Below are 16,041 nucleotides of genomic sequence, written 5' to 3' on the forward strand. Positions count from 1 at the left end.
CATGTCCTGGGTCACCTTATTTTTATGCTCATTACAGAAGTAACACACATGCTCCCAAAATAGCAGCTTCACTAACCCACAGCATCAGGAGCTGTAATTTGTTTCTAGATATAGATTTAAAATAAAAGAAACAATACTTCCTATTATATGCCCTTTGAAGGATAAGATTTGTTTCCACAGAAAATGGGATATGGAAGAACACACAAAAATGCACTAAGATATCAAGCAGAACTTAGCCCACTAATGTGGATTTCATTTCACAGTATTTACAGATGTCACTGCCAGAAGTATTTCTGGTTCTTGAAACCTGTCTATGTCATACAGTGGTGATGGGTTTTTCTGCCCCAGTTAAAAAATATATAGGTCATTTCAAAGAGGGCGCATGGGGCTGTGAAACCAGGAGCTCTTAACTCTACAACCAAAGCTTGAAATTCTTCACAGGATGCTATAGTCACTCAAAAGGGCTAAGTTTTTATGAGGAGATGTAAGATGTAGCCACTCATAATCATGACAGTTCACTCATAATAATCCATGATTGGTGATCTGGGAAAGTAAATAAATGTCTCAAAGTTTTAAAAATATATCATTCTCACACCCAGTTGCACACAGTAATAGTAGATAGGTAGAACATGGAATAGTCATCGTAACTAGGTAACTGGAATTTACATTAGAACCTGAACTTCAACAAATAGTTTCTTCTTATCCTCCTAACTCACCTCTTAGATGCGCTAACAAAGACCAAAATTATCCAATGTGGATCATATATCCTTGTTGGAGGAGGTCATAAAGAGGACATGACCACAGGGTGACCCAAGAACTGGTCTCCAGCAATTGAAGCAACAGCTCCTTACTCCCTCCCTTATCCTTGGAATGTACATTCTGCCCACCGTTCCTGCACTCAGAGCCACTTCAAGGATGCAGCCTTGGGAAAGTAAGATGTTATTGAGACCATCTGGACTGAGTACCTGACTGAACCCCATTAAGGCCTCTCTATAAACTCTTAGGACTCTGGCAGGTGGGTGCAGAGACCTACTCATCCTGCAGCCACTCAAGACAAGACTCATATGTAAGTTCCCTTGCTTATTGAAACTACCACCTACCAATCTGGAGTGGTCAGCCTTTTTCTTCAATGTACTGGGACCAGTTTTCAATTTTACCCAGGGAACTCCCTAAGTTGAGAATCAACATTCCCTTGTCTCCACCAAACCAGCTTCTCTCTGGCAATGGCTCTAATGATGAGTAAAGTCCAAGCAATAGAATAAGAGAGAAACAGGAACCCTCCAATATCCAGAAACTTAAAGTTTTCTGTGAACAAGTACAAAGGAACTACAGCTTAAGTATCAGCGCCGTGAAATCCCCGTTACCCACCCCCAGCCCTACCTAGCTTTGCAGAGTTTCTGCTTTAATCCTTCCGAGGTAAGCATGAGACTGTTCCTTGGAAAGGCCAGTGCAGTTCAGAAACACGGGCACATTTCCCACCAGAAGAACAATCCAGATGACAAGAACCTCATCTCTGGCCTTGGTGCTTATGGTACTCAGGGCAGTCAAGTTCCCTCAATCCCACAGACCATGTGGTCGGGGTGGTGCCCAGTGTAGCGCCACTGCTTAGATTTAAAGTGGCCTCTTCCCACTGTCTGAAAGCTAATCAAATGCTTTAGAAATAAAGCACAGTATCTTTCTACTCTTTGAGCTTCAGATACTGCAAAAACGGAATCAACTGCTTCTAGTGGAGCCCTAGGCTAATTTGATTCTAAATAATTCACTGTTTTCTGGTCATCTCGTTATTGTGCTCCCACCCTTATGCAGTCTCCTACCTGAAAACATTCACACACACACACACACACACACACACACACACACACACACACACACACACTCCTTTTCTTTTACTCCATGTATTTCCAAATATTTAAGCAGGATGAAAGTGAGCTGGCTAAACCAGGCTTGAGCAGGACAGCTGAAGCTGTCACGGAGCTATCTATCTCCCCTTGACATATAAGTCGGCCAAATTGCCATAGTCAAGTAGCAATCATTTGTCTTTTCCCTCATCTCCTCAGAGCAGAATCTGATGCTCAGGGTGGTTTTAGAATATGGACAGGGGTCTCCACAGTCAGGAAAAGACATCTGATGCCTTCCCTTCCCCTCCCCCAAACCATGTTCAGCAGTTGTGACTCCTCTAAGGCTTGCATGCGGGTCTCCAGAGGTGAAAGGAGCATGGATTAGCCCACTGTGCTGCCTTGCCCACAGCATAGTATAATATTAATTAGTCACCTTCCTTATTATTCAGTCAAAATATGCCAGACTGAAATAAATTACATTCTTAGCACATATTTCACACCCTTGGATCAAGTCTTGCAAGGGTTTTCTTTTATTATTTATAAGATCATGTGCTGTCTTCCTGCGGAAAATGAGATGGTCTGCATGAGGAAAAAGGTAAAAGAAATGCAGAGAAATGAAACAATCAGATATTCCCTAATGATATTTAAAAATAGAAGATTTGCTACTGTTACATACAGCATGTTCCATCTTTTGAGATATAATGGCTCTCTTGTGGTTTAATGGAGAATTACTTTCAGTAATTGATTATTAAAATTTAAAATTGCTAACCGTCTTCATTATTAGATGAGCGAACATGTTATCCTTGTAATTAAAAAAGCCCGAGACTCACTTTCATCCTGTTGACAGAGCGGGCAGACTGTCTCTGCACTCAGACTTGATGGTTTCAGGCTTCTTGTTTGACAAAAATAACCAGCCAGTCATTTGATGATGAAAATGCAGAACATTCACAGAGACTGAGCAGAAAATATAATGAACAAAAAATAAAATAATAAAAGCCCTACAAGCTAATTAAAGTTTTCAGTCCCAACTCATTAAATGCTCTGCATCACTTATGTGATATTTCAGTGTGCTGTGCTCAGGTAACATGGGCACTGTCACGTTAGTCCAGCCTCCTTCAATGTGCCTTCAGAGAGTATCACAACCTTTCCTCTTCCACCTGTACCAGAGCCTGCCCTTTCACATTTCACCTCGAGATGTTACCATTATAAATCGTTGGTTTGGGCAACTTATTACACAAAGGGGTACCGGAAAAATACAGTGTGATTTCCTGCCCTCTGGCTGTGTTTAGGATGTGTCCAGACTGGCATGGAGAGCTCCAAGGTTTAAGCACCCTGCTGAGTCCAAACAGCGGTACCTCAAAATCCCTTGTGAAGTCCCCCATCCCAAGAGAAAAAGCGTTATCAGTCATTTATCCACATACTAGGAGTAGGGAATTTGTCTTGATGGGAGCTTGCATTTCCTTCAATGTTTTCATCATATTAGAGTGTTCCTTTTGTGAAGGCAGCACTCAGTGATCTCCAAAAGGAAATTTTATAACTGTCAATGAAAAGAGCCTATCAAAGGGGACATTTTTCACAACTCAAGTATTAGGCAGATGTCAGCCTTTGGGAGAGGAAAATCCAGCAGACTTGAGAAGCACAAATGTGAGTGAAGCAAAGATTTTTGTGCCTGAAGATATATTCTGAAAATCAAGGAAAGCCATCTGATATCAGCATTCCTATAAAGTCTCAATTGTTTAGCTCATAAAATCCCCACTCAAATGTTCATTTTTAAAAATGGACTAATCAATGACTTGCCAATATTTTCTTAAGATTCAGACCCTCAAGGATGTCCTCTGTGCTTCAACCCAGCCAACCTTGATTATTCTTTAATGCAAATTACTATCCTACCCTTTGTCCACAGTCAGACTATGATATCACTGGGCAATATTAAGATGGTGCTGTAAAGCTATTCTCATTTACTTGTCCTTGTATTTATCCTCCCAGTTAGATTATATAATTCTCAAGAGTAAGAGAAATTTCTTTTATTTCTTTTGCTATTTTCACTTACCCGTGTAGCCCCTTACCTGATATCAAACTCAGCCAGACATCAGGTCTACCACCCATCTTATTTGCTTTCTGGGTTAGATATGAAAGTTTGACAAGAAGCTGAGATATTCCATACTAATTAAATATAACCTTGAATTTAGGACCCATACAGACTAGCTCAGCCTTCTTCAACCACAGAACAATTTTCTCAATTCTCCCAAGGATGGTACATGGCTAGCTGCATTCTAGATGCATATGAGATAAGTAAATTCATTACATGTAATGAACATTAGGGCATAATACTCGAAACTTCTTGAGAAAGGCTGATCTAGATTGTTCTTTCAGATTACCTTCAACAATCTCACAAAGTCATTAATAAATTTTCAAAAATCCTTTCCCTCTTCCATAGCCTTTCTGGCTTTGGTGATGTAACAACTGTCCTCCTGGAATATAAAGTACCAACCAATTTATAAGGCAATCTCACATGTTACCCCCTCATAATCACTCTTGTCTACCCAAACACCAGGACACCTTACTTGTACTAATGACACACATTTTCACCCTCTATCAGGTACCACTATTAAATCACATGCATTCTGATAGCATAATTCACATTTGAACACTTTCCTATGTCTCACAGCACCTAGCATCTAGTTTTAAATGCGTAAGAGATTACAGTACATATTAACTGAATGAATGAATGAATAGATGAAATCAATAGAATGGGCTAGTGCTGGATTTTTTTCCATTTCCCAATCTCCTTTCTTAAATTTAAATTGAAGGAAAATAGCTACCCAATACAAGTGTACTGATTAACTGTTTACAAAACATTTCTTTCCCATATGGGGATGAAAAACTTATACCCACAAATTCCTGATCTTCCCATCTCAGTTGATGAAAATTTCCCAGTTTCAGTATCTCAGGCCATGATATCTGAGTCATCTTGCCTGTGCCTCTTTCTCTTATACCCCTTACCCTATCCACCAACTGATTTTGTCTGCTGTCAAAATAGATCCAGACCATTTCTCACCACCTCCACTACTAACAGCTTATTCCAAAGTACCATCATTTACCCCCTAGATTATTCTAATCACCTCCTAAGGTCCCTCTCTGTTTACTGCCAGAAATATTCCATTACAGCATCTCTTGGTTCAAGTCATTCCTCTGCCCAAATCCTCCAATGCGTCCCGAGTTCATTACAATGGCCTATCAAGTCCTACAAGATCTGCCTGCCCCTTCTCATCTTTCACATCATCCTCTGCTACCCCATCCCTCCCTCACTGTCACCAGGCATTCTGGCCTCCTTGCTCTTCCTCCAACCAGGCATTCTCCTGCCTCAGGAAATGCCTCTTGGCCTTTGCACATGCTCTCCTCTCAGCTTGGATTGCTCTTCACCAACATAGATGGGAGGAGAGGTTTGCTCCCTACTTTCTTCAGTTCACTGTTCAAATATCACCTTACTATTAAGACCTTTGGAAATGTATAAATCTGTTTATTCGACAACTAGTTTAATCCAGTTAATTTATCAAGGCAGTTTTAAAACGGAGAAATCACAAAAGTTGTAAATTGTTTACAGAATATCACCCTATTAGAGAAAAATCCGAACACTGACATAGTTCAGGTGTATGATATGGGCACACAGTGTAGAAGAGCTATGGCTTCCTAGGAGGAGACTGTCTAAAATGCATTTCCCACTCTAGTTTCTTTCTGTCACATTCTTTTCAACTTCCACAAATGCTGAGAATGCCTGAAAAGGGTTCTCAGAAGGCTTCTGACAACTAATTGAAATGGTATCTACCACTCCAAATTACCTTCGAACATTGATTCTATTGACCCCATTTTCCTATCAGGAATAGGGCTCCGGAAGGAAGGTAGGAAGGGAAAGGAAAAATTTAAAGAAAGAAAAAAAAACTTTTATTTACTACTGCTTTATTGTCAGACAAATCAGACTTGACAACAAAAATTCACTGAGCAGCAAAAGATTTCCCTCCAAGCTTTCGTTTTTGTTTGTGTTCTTATTTTATACTGGTTCTTCCCATACATAATAATGTCCTGGCAGCAATTCAACTGATAACAGCCTCTTGGCATTAAAACAATTTCTGGAAAACATTTCAGTTTTGTTAAATTTTTACAACCTATCATATTATGGGACCTGGACCAAGGCTAATTTTTGTGGTTGAAGACTTTGTAGTAGCAATTTTCCCTGATTGGCTTCATATAGTAAAAAAAAACAAAAAAGTTTTTCCAAGGATCCCTGAAAATTTGATCTAGATGGAATAGTGGCTGATCCACCCCTTCATTTTAAAGATAAAGATACAAAGACTTAGTGAGATTAAATGACTTGCCCAAGGCATGAGATTTGTTACCAGAGAGCTGGGAATAAAACTCAAGCTCTGTGGCATTCACTGTTCCCTCCTCTTCACTGTGTTTGAGCTTTTTTCATTATGGTGCCATTCTGGCACTCACAGTGAAAATCCAACTAACATTAGCCCTAATGCCTAGGAAGCTGTAATCCAAAACTTGAGACCAAATGGATAACATGAAAATCATCATAGCTGAATTTATGACATATATTTTTCAGTTTACAACTTATAATCTTCAATCAAATCTATCACCTCATTTTATCCTCTAAAGAATGCTCTACAAATTATGTAATAGAAAACATTGCATAAATATGAATAGATAACATTTAAATACTCCAGTGTGCTCTCTGGAAGATGGTCAGGAAAGAAAAGTCACTATGGTTTCTTACATGTATGAATAAGAAGATGCTCCTACTACATATGCTAGATGCCACTAAACTGGTTTTATGATCAACCTATACATATATATAAAAGTTAAAATTACATATATATGTATTTGCATACATATACATATGTAGAGAGATGTGTATGTATGTATATGTTTTTTATAAATATATACATGTAATTTCTATTTTTATTTTTGTAGTCATATTTGGAATCCATTAATGCTCTTTGCTATATTCCATGTGTCAGCACAGACGAAAGCCATCTCAGGGCTCTGGAAATGGCAGAGAGTGAATAATTAAGATCAGGCATCAAGACATTGACATGTCATTCACTGGTAACACGGAGGGACGGGATGCCAATAGTACTTTCTAAATATGCCACCAAGGGAGGGATTTCCTAGATCCTTAATAAAATTGGCCCCCATACATAATGGATACTACCAGCTAGTACCTGCTTTCCACTGCCTAGCTTATGTCAAAATTATGAAGGGAAAAAAGAAGAAAAAGGTATTGCCCATTTGCTTATGGAGTATATAACTGTCTATTTTGTGAAATTTGAATGGAGTGAGGCAGGGCCTCTGGCCAAAAGTATATCTCTCAATACCTGTCATACTGCCTGAAATCCCACCATTATCAACTCAATCCTTTGTGTCTTGAATCTTTTTCAGGCCTTAAGCAAACCCATTAAAATGCATATACTTTAAAAAGTGACACAGTCTTCTCACAGATTAGGCCCTTAATTAATGGGACCCAGGATAAACCAGGGATGAGGAGAATGATAGTAGAGGGGTGTTTTTAAAATAATACAACACAAATATACTTCCAGATATGGAAAATTTGCCTGGGGCCCTTATACATATCAGAATGTTGAGTGGGACTTTTCTATTTGGGCATTAGGGTCCACAGTTGAATATAACAAACAAAAACTGCTCAAACTGTAAAGGGAATCACCAGCAACTGGGGCCAGGCAGCCTGTTCCCAGGACTGCAGGAGTTTGGTATCTTTAACAAATCACTGGAACCTGGCTTTGGGAAGGGGACCCAGAGCAGATCCTTTATAAAATTTTAAGCCTGTTTATACTTGCCGGTGGGGGGAAGGTCCTAATTATTTTTTTAATATATCTGAGTCCCTGTCTGAGATCCTGGATACCTACCTACAAGTAGAGCTGGGTACACAATGATGTATACCCCTTATTGTTTTTCCTCATCGAAGCCAAATGTCATGATAGGCTTACCACCAAGGAAGACTTCATTCTAATGGACCTAATATAATGAATGCTTAGATTCCTAAAATCTACAAGGTTGAACTAACATGTAAGAGATTAGATGACAGACAATTACATCACTTTGTATGACATGAAAAAGAAAAGGTAGAAAAAGTGCTATGAAAACTCCCTGGGGAGGGACTGGCAGCAATGTGATCACGAGAACCTCCGTGGCCACCAGCCACCCCACACTACCCTGCATACCAGCAGTCTACTGTGCATGCCAGGACCGGCCAAGACTGAGTGCCCCTACATTTTACTGCATCTGTTCACCTGACCAGTGGTAAATGGGGAGGAAAAAGTCATCCAGATCCTCTATAGGAAACCCTACTCATAACTGGATAAAACCTTGACTGAGTTTGAGAACACCTCACAAGAGAAAGAAGGAGAGAGTAAAGAAAACCCAAAATGCAATGGAACCTAATATATACTCTTTCTGACAAAACCCCCTCAGCCAGACCAAACTGTGACGCACCCTGGGAAACAGCAGCTCATTTGAAGAAAGATGTTCTATGACCCCCAATGGGACAGGACTGCCATCAGGGACAGATTCTACAAACCTAGATAAAGTAGGGAAAGGCTCTATTCACTCACTGGGATTTCCTGGCGCTTCCGTAAGTGTCTATAAACACAAGTCTAAGGGGTATTTGCTGTTCCAGTATATTTTGGTATAAAAGTTGTAACCAGGAGAGTCTTAAAATAAAAGTACTGGAGGGAAAGCTGTGAGTCTGTTGAAGAAGGCGAGGCTGTTCTGAAAGCCAGCATCTAACTGCAGAGGGGGGCTTGAATCCTCTGAAACCATTCAAATAATCTGTTTCACTGATATAATTATTAAATCATTGATTAGTGTGCTGAGTTGTCTTTATTACAGGTGAAATAGCCACTGCCAGCTGTTTCTGTGGTAAGTTCCTCAGCTAGAGAAAAGCTGGCATTGTGCCCAGATGTAGCCAGGGAGCCCCACTGCTTCAAAGTGTTTTTTCTTTCCTCCAGCGAGTGCTTCCCCGTCATTACATGGTTTCCCTGTGCTCTCATCATTACAAGAATAGAATCCATAAAACCAAACACAGAAACAAAGGGATAACTTACTGGCAACTAACGAAACACAGAAAGATTGTTGAAGCGGTGTAAATGTGAAAAGGCTTTGAACCCGTTTAAACAATCTGCTTGTATTCCACTGCCCCGCGGTAAACACAGGCGTGAAGGCAAGTGTCTCAGCTTCGTAAAAATGACAAAGTCTTTGCCTTAAAGGTCTGCTCACTTGTTGCTCCGCTTCTCAAACTCTTTCTGGACTGCTGGTTTGCTTTCTGACCACTTGTCCAAATTCTACCCATTTATCGAGGCTGGCTTATCTCCCAGCTTTTCTAAGAAAATTTCCCTGAACGTGCAGACTCTGCTGAGCTTTCTTTTCTTTTCTTCTCTTTTCATTCTTCAGTAATTGAGGTGTGTGCCACTCATTTGGCCAGCAGGTGCCAGGGCAAGTATGGGAAATTTCGAGAATCCATGCTACATCACAATAGACCAAGGCACTTCCCTCTGATCCCAGATGCACACGCAGAAACTTTCTCAATCAACACTCCACTTAGTCCCACCACTTGCTTAGCATGAGCAGGTGAGATGAAACCTGTTTGCCATGCCCAGTGCTGAGGAAATAGGACAAGCCTTGGTATCAGATGAACCAGGATTCAAACCCTAGATCAAAAGTTTATTAGATGTGCAACCATGGCTTTTGTGTTTCTTTTTTTAATCCCCTGAGACTCAGTGTTTTAATCCGTAGAATAGAAATGATATGATCTTTTTTCACAGTGTGTGCCATGCCCAGTACCTGACATAGGGTGGCATTAAGCACCTAAAGTGTGAACATGTCCTCTCCCCCTCCCCGTCCCTGCCCCCCAAGGACACTCATTATCATGCACCACTAATCAGGTCTTCTCTCTCCAAGAAGACTGTAAGTTCCTTGAGGACAGGGCTACAGAGGTTCTCTATGCTAAGACTAAAACTGTATACACAGACTCTCAACTTTTTGGCCTTTTTCCTAAAATAGTTCACATAGACTGGAAGAAATATAGGTATTTTATGAATGAAAATAGGGGATTAATGAGCTAACACTTTCAGGTAGTTGATTTCAGCATTATGATCATTCTCTATAGATTCTATGATATGAAAACATGATGGAATAAGATGAAGTCCTGCCCATTTTTGGCCCAGATACATAACAACCTTAATAATATGCTTGCAGATTTCTGTCTGGAGTATTCTGATACATTCTTTTAATGTCTTCACAGGGTCTGCTCAATTCGGGAGAGGAGCATCCTGGTTTGGTCGGGCACAGTTTGACAAATGGCAAGTAAAGAACACATCTACCTCTTAGTTGGACGCATGCTGCCAAACTGTGTTTGAGAACCATTTTGAAAGAGGAGTAGAGTTAACACAGATATCATGCTATTCCTGAGAGAACTTACCTATCGTGAATTTGAAATTGCTCTTTTAACCAGGACTAGCAGGATTTTTTAATGCTTCCATGCCCTACTCCCACAATGCATCACTAAATAGGCAGGTTACTATACATGGTCCAAAATATATTAGAGACCAACTTCTTTAACTCATACATCTCCACTCCTTCTCTATTTTGAAATACAGCTTGTGATGCAAATAAAAATCAAATTTTCCAAGTTAAAAGTCCCCTTTGTTTCTACATATAGTAAATGCAAAACCTCTAGTCACTGAGAAATAGATTAAGTAATCATAGAATCACAGAATTTTCAGCGCTGGAAGGGACCTTAGAGATCACCTGGTCCAACCCCCTCATTTTAACAGATGAGGAGACTGATGTCAGTGGAGGATTATAGCCTCAGGGGTAAAACAGAGTTCATTAACTCAACTTGGAAAGGCCCTGTTTTTGTTGTTGGAATAAATGATTAAATGATTCCAATTTCATGCCATCTCCTTTATTCAGAAAGTTTATCATTCGCCTTCTCCTTTTGTCCGTGTAACCATGACAATTGCTGGGAATAATACAGCTATCAGTATAAAAATAGCCTCATTAGCATCAACAAGGAGCTCGCCAATCAGCTTGGACCTATTAAAGGGCTGATAACCACCTTCCCTGCCTCACACTTAGCCACACACTCTCCTCCCTTAGACCAGCTCTTTCCTCTTCTGAGACTGTCTGTCACAGTTTGACAGCTGGGATTTACAAGTGGAATCCTACCTGAGAAAGCCCTGTTCTCAAGCAGGCTTAGTTGGATCTTGTCCTGGGATTTCTGGCCTGCCTCTGCTTTCAAGAATGTCTAAAGCAAAAGTGAACATTTTCCTTCTGTGATATGGCAGAGGATGGAGAAATACTAGCTATAATTTAGGAATGGACACATTCATTAGCAGGAATCCTTTAGAAAGTGTTTGTGTTTATTTCAGGTTCTTCCTTTGATTCTTCCACTGCCACTCCCCACCCCACCATGAGCAATTTGATGATTTGTGCCAATTTCGATAGGTTTGTATGCAACAGAAAACAGTTTGTCAAGGTATTTTCATCATACACACACCGCCCCCCCCCCCCACCCAAAAAAAGCACAAACCAAATAAAAATTAAAAATAGGAAACAAAACTATCAAAGGGTAGAGAGAGGCCTTAGATCCATTTTAAATCACTGGCTAAATTCACCTTGGCTAAATTTCACTGAAAGAGAAAATTAAACTGAATTGTCTACTTGAGCTACAGGGAAGGAGGAGGAGACTGATGGAATGGTGCTCAGCAAACTGCTTTGAGAATTAAAAGGTTACAAAATACAACACAGCCTTAAAAATATCAATAGATGGACAGTCCAGAAGTAGATCCATTCATATATGATCAATCGATTTTTGAAAAAGGTGCAAAGGCAATCTGGTGCAGAAAGAATAGTGTTCTCAACAAAACTACTGGGACAACTGAATATTCATATCCAAAAAGATGAGCACTGATCCAGATCTTTCACCATATAAATATTTTTACTCAAAATGGATCATGGACCTAAATGTAAAACCTAACCCCAAAAAACTTCCAGAAAGAAGCATAGGAAAAATTCTGTAGCCTTGACGTAGGCAAAAATCCATGAACCACGAACGATAAAACTGATAAATTGGACTTCATCAAAATTAAGAACATCCCTTCAAAGACATCACCAAGAGAATAAAAAAGCAGCCACAGCAGGGAGAAAATATTTGCAAATCACATTTCTGTTACAGGATTTGTATCCAAAGTATGTATGTGTGTGTGTATATATATATATAAAATTCTCAAAATTCAATAATAAGAAAACAAACAATCCAATATAAGAGGGGAGCAAAATATCTGCATAGTCACTTCACCAAAGAGGATATAAGGATGTCAAAGAAGCACGTGACAGTCATTAGGTAAATTAAAATCACAATAAGATGCCACTATATCACTCATGGCTAAAATTAAAAAGGCCAAGCTTACTTGGTGTTGGTGAAGCTATGGAGCAGCTAGAACTCTCATACACCAATAGAGAGAATATGAAATGGCACATCCACTTTGGCAAACAGTTTGACAAAAGTGAAATATACACTTATTGTATGATCTAGTCATTCCACTCCTATATATTTCCCCAAGAGAAATGAAAGCATATGTCCATACAGAGACTTCTATTGCTATTTGAATATTCACAGCAAATTTATTTGTAATATCTGAAACCTGGAAACAGTCCAAATGTTTATCAACATTTATTACTGAATGGATAAATAAATCGTGAAATATCTATCGAATGAAATACTACTCAGCAAGAAAAAAGAATAAATTGTTAATACACACAACAACATGGATGCTGCTTATATAGAAAAGATGCCTTCGCTGAGGTCAAAATATTTACCCTGAAAATAAAATTCGAGATAATTACGCTGAGCGAAAGAAGCCAGATCAAAACGATAGCAAAAAAGAAAGAGTACATACTGTACGAATCCATTTATATAAAATTAGAAAACGCAAACTAATCTATGGTGAAAGAAAGCGTATCAGTGGTTTTCTAGAGATGGGAAGGGGGTTTGGTGGGGGTGAGGATGGGAGGATAAAAGGAGGGACTGCAAAAATGCACAAAGAAACTTTGGGGGGTGTTTATTATGTTTATTACTTTGTGGTGAAGGTTTCATGGGTGTAAATACAGGTCAAAACTTATCCAATTTTACAGTTGTATAAGATTGTAGGAGTAATAAAAATAAATATACCATGGACTAATTTATTGATATGATTCCTTTTGATGATTATAGAATGCTACTTTTGAGGACATGAGTCAAGGAGAAATAAAGTATGAGGTAAGCATGACTAAGGAATACAGTACTTAGCAAAAGAGCCATACAACATTGTCAGCTTAGGTACCTGAGTGTCCTTATTTCAACTTAATTTGGGAATCATTTTCTAGAGTACAGCTTCTGAAAGCAGCAATATTTCCAATTGTTTCTTTTTTCAATTTATCCTCAGCACTTCAAGCACTACCCTCTACTGAGTACTTACTCTGTGCCTAGCATCTTACCAAGCACTTTACATGCATTTCCTCATATAATTCTCCCAGTATTACTGTACCCATTTTACAGATGAGAAAACTGGGTCTCCAAGAGTTAAATAACATGCTCAAAGTTACACAACCAGTAAATGTCAGGCAGAACTCAGATTCACAAGCAAATCTGACTGTAAAACCTCATGCCCTAAACTCCTGCTACTTATTCAGAAGACAGAAACAATATGCTGGGTGTGAAAATAACACCACGTCCTTTTGACTTAATCTATCCCCTTGAAGGGACTTCCCTGCTTAAGTACATGATCTCCTTTCATGCAGTTCAACAAAATGCATCATACTCCATAATCCTGAGTAGATTTTACTCTTCAGGGTATAGGTAGACTAGGGAAAAGCCTGTGTCTGATAATATAATTTAAAGACCTTGAATCATGGATGAAGTAAGTAAATACAAATATGTAAGATACAGAGATGAGACAGAGCCACTAAAGGATGTCATATACATCTGTGCAATCTGTTCACTGTGCAAGTGCATGTAACCGAAGGGGCAAGTGAAGCTTTGCACCCAGACTTCATCCACCAAACCTGGGCTTGTGCCCTCACTCAGGGCTTCACTGACAAAAGAAAGGGCACTTTAAAAAAAACATTTGTTCAAAGCTGCGATGTGAGCTAGCAGTGGCCTTGATGAACAGATTTCCTTTGTTTGTCTTTTGTTCTTTTACTATCTTCCAAACTCATGACATTACATTAACGTTCTTGGATTTTGCATTATTCACGTCAAATAATCTGCTAAATAATATGTCCTAGAAGGCACGACCCGAGCCAAGGTAACTCACATAAAAAAGAAAAAAATAATAGCATAAATGATAAGTGAAATAAAGATTTTTAAAGAAATTTTATGGTATTTAATTAATCTACCAGTTTTACTAAGTTGCTTTCAAGTGAAATGGCTCTTTACCAGCGCCTTTTGAAAAGGTTAGAAGTGAATTCCCTGAGCTACAATCATTAGCATATAGATGTCTCTAAGTGTTAATTTCTGTTTTCACTGAATGAATGTAATTTAAAATGAGGCCCTTTCAAATCAGTTAACTTTGGCCATTTGAGAAAGATAAGAAAAATGGACTCGAGCATTGAACCCCCAGCAGAACCTGCTTCTTCAGGATAAGTACTATATGCCACAGCCACGCACCACTTTGGGAAATTACAGGCCTGTTCAGAAAGAGAAAGAGGGTTTGAGGTGAGCAGGTTAAAAGGACCCCAAACATTTGCTTTTGATTTAGCTAATCATGGAAAGGAAATTGAAAATGAATGAAGACATCAGTTTTGAAAAATATGGCAGTCATGTCCCTAGAGAAAAACCCAGTCATATTGTTGATGAAATCCAGCAGCACCAACTTTTTCTTCCTGCACAGTGCTTGGCACATAGAGGTTACTCAACACACATCTGCTAAATTGTGTTATCATAAATGGACATACATGGCTAACAGTGATCTCAAAGATCAAGTCCTTTATTTTACCCATGCTCCCTTTACAACCTCTTCTTTTTACAGCAATAACCCTTTGAAAATATAAATCAGGTTCTGTCACTCGTGTACTTACACTTCAATAACTTCCCTTTACTCTTGCTAAGAGTCAAATTCAAACTCTTATGCACAGCCCATAAGACCTTACGTGATGTATCTCTGTGACCTCCTCTCACTCTCATCCCCACTAGGCTCAACTATACTGGTTTCCCTGTCTTTCACACACACGGCCCTGTCCTATCTCAGGGGTCTTACTTTTGCCCCTCTCTGAATGGAAGGCTCTTCCTCTAAGCTCTCCTATGAGCAGCTCCTGGTCATCCCCCAAGCCTCAGGTCAAATGTCACATGTTTAAGGAGGCCTCTCCTCATCAGCCTACCTAAAAGTGACCCACCCCCAGTCCCCACGGTGGTTCTGCATCTCATTGCTCTCCTTCTGTCATTATACTTTTCAAACTCTGACATTATAGTCCTTATTTAAGGTCTGTCTTTCTCGCACAAATGTAAGGGCATTGTGAGAGCAGGGAGCTAGTCTCTCTTATTCACAGCAACATCCCTGGTGCCTAGAGCACTAGGCACAGTGCCTGTTCCTCTGCGGGAGATCAAAGAATATTTTCTGACTTAATAAGGGAATGGCAGACAGATGAATTCACCAGTCCCACTCTAGAGTTTTGTAATAGCATGTAAACCTAAAGATGCATAAAGCCCATTGCACATAGAGAACAGTTTAAATTAAAAAGCCTATAGACTCACTGCCTTCAGAGTGCTATTTTAAAAATCCAAGTATTACCTATATTCCCTCATAGCCCTTAGAACACAGTAGCACAACTGTACTTAACACATGGTGCTGACCTGTCTGCCACACTCACACTAGACTTATCTATCTAGAGGAACACTCCCATACCCTAAATTGTAACATGGGACAGGAAAGAGATCACATCTAGCTCAACTGTGCATCCCGCAGAGTGCCTTGCACATAAATATACATTAGCCACTCAGTTAGTCTCCACCTTCACCAGAATTCAGACATACTGCCATTTGGAGTCCTTCTCAAAATTGGCTTCAGGCACTTGCCAGAGCAAGGAGAAAAAGGCGATCGCCTAATAGATCTCTATGAGACTAGACTAGAACTAATCAATCACT

At 39.5% G+C, this 16,041-nt stretch overlaps 1 non-coding gene across 1 annotated transcript; it reads left to right on the forward strand.

The window, feature by feature from the left end:
• The first annotated feature begins 361 nt into the window (after positions 1-361).
• On the forward strand, positions 362-490 carry LOC133079244 (small nucleolar RNA SNORA25). The gene has a single exon (XR_009698127.1). It is a non-coding gene; the product is annotated as a small nucleolar RNA SNORA25 (small nucleolar RNA).
• Positions 491-16,041: the final 15,551 nt, after the last annotated feature.

The sequence above is a fragment of the Eubalaena glacialis genome, chromosome 1 (assembly GCF_028564815.1).
Source record: "Eubalaena glacialis isolate mEubGla1 chromosome 1, mEubGla1.1.hap2.+ XY, whole genome shotgun sequence".
NCBI classification, from domain to species: domain Eukaryota; kingdom Metazoa; phylum Chordata; class Mammalia; order Artiodactyla; family Balaenidae; genus Eubalaena; species Eubalaena glacialis.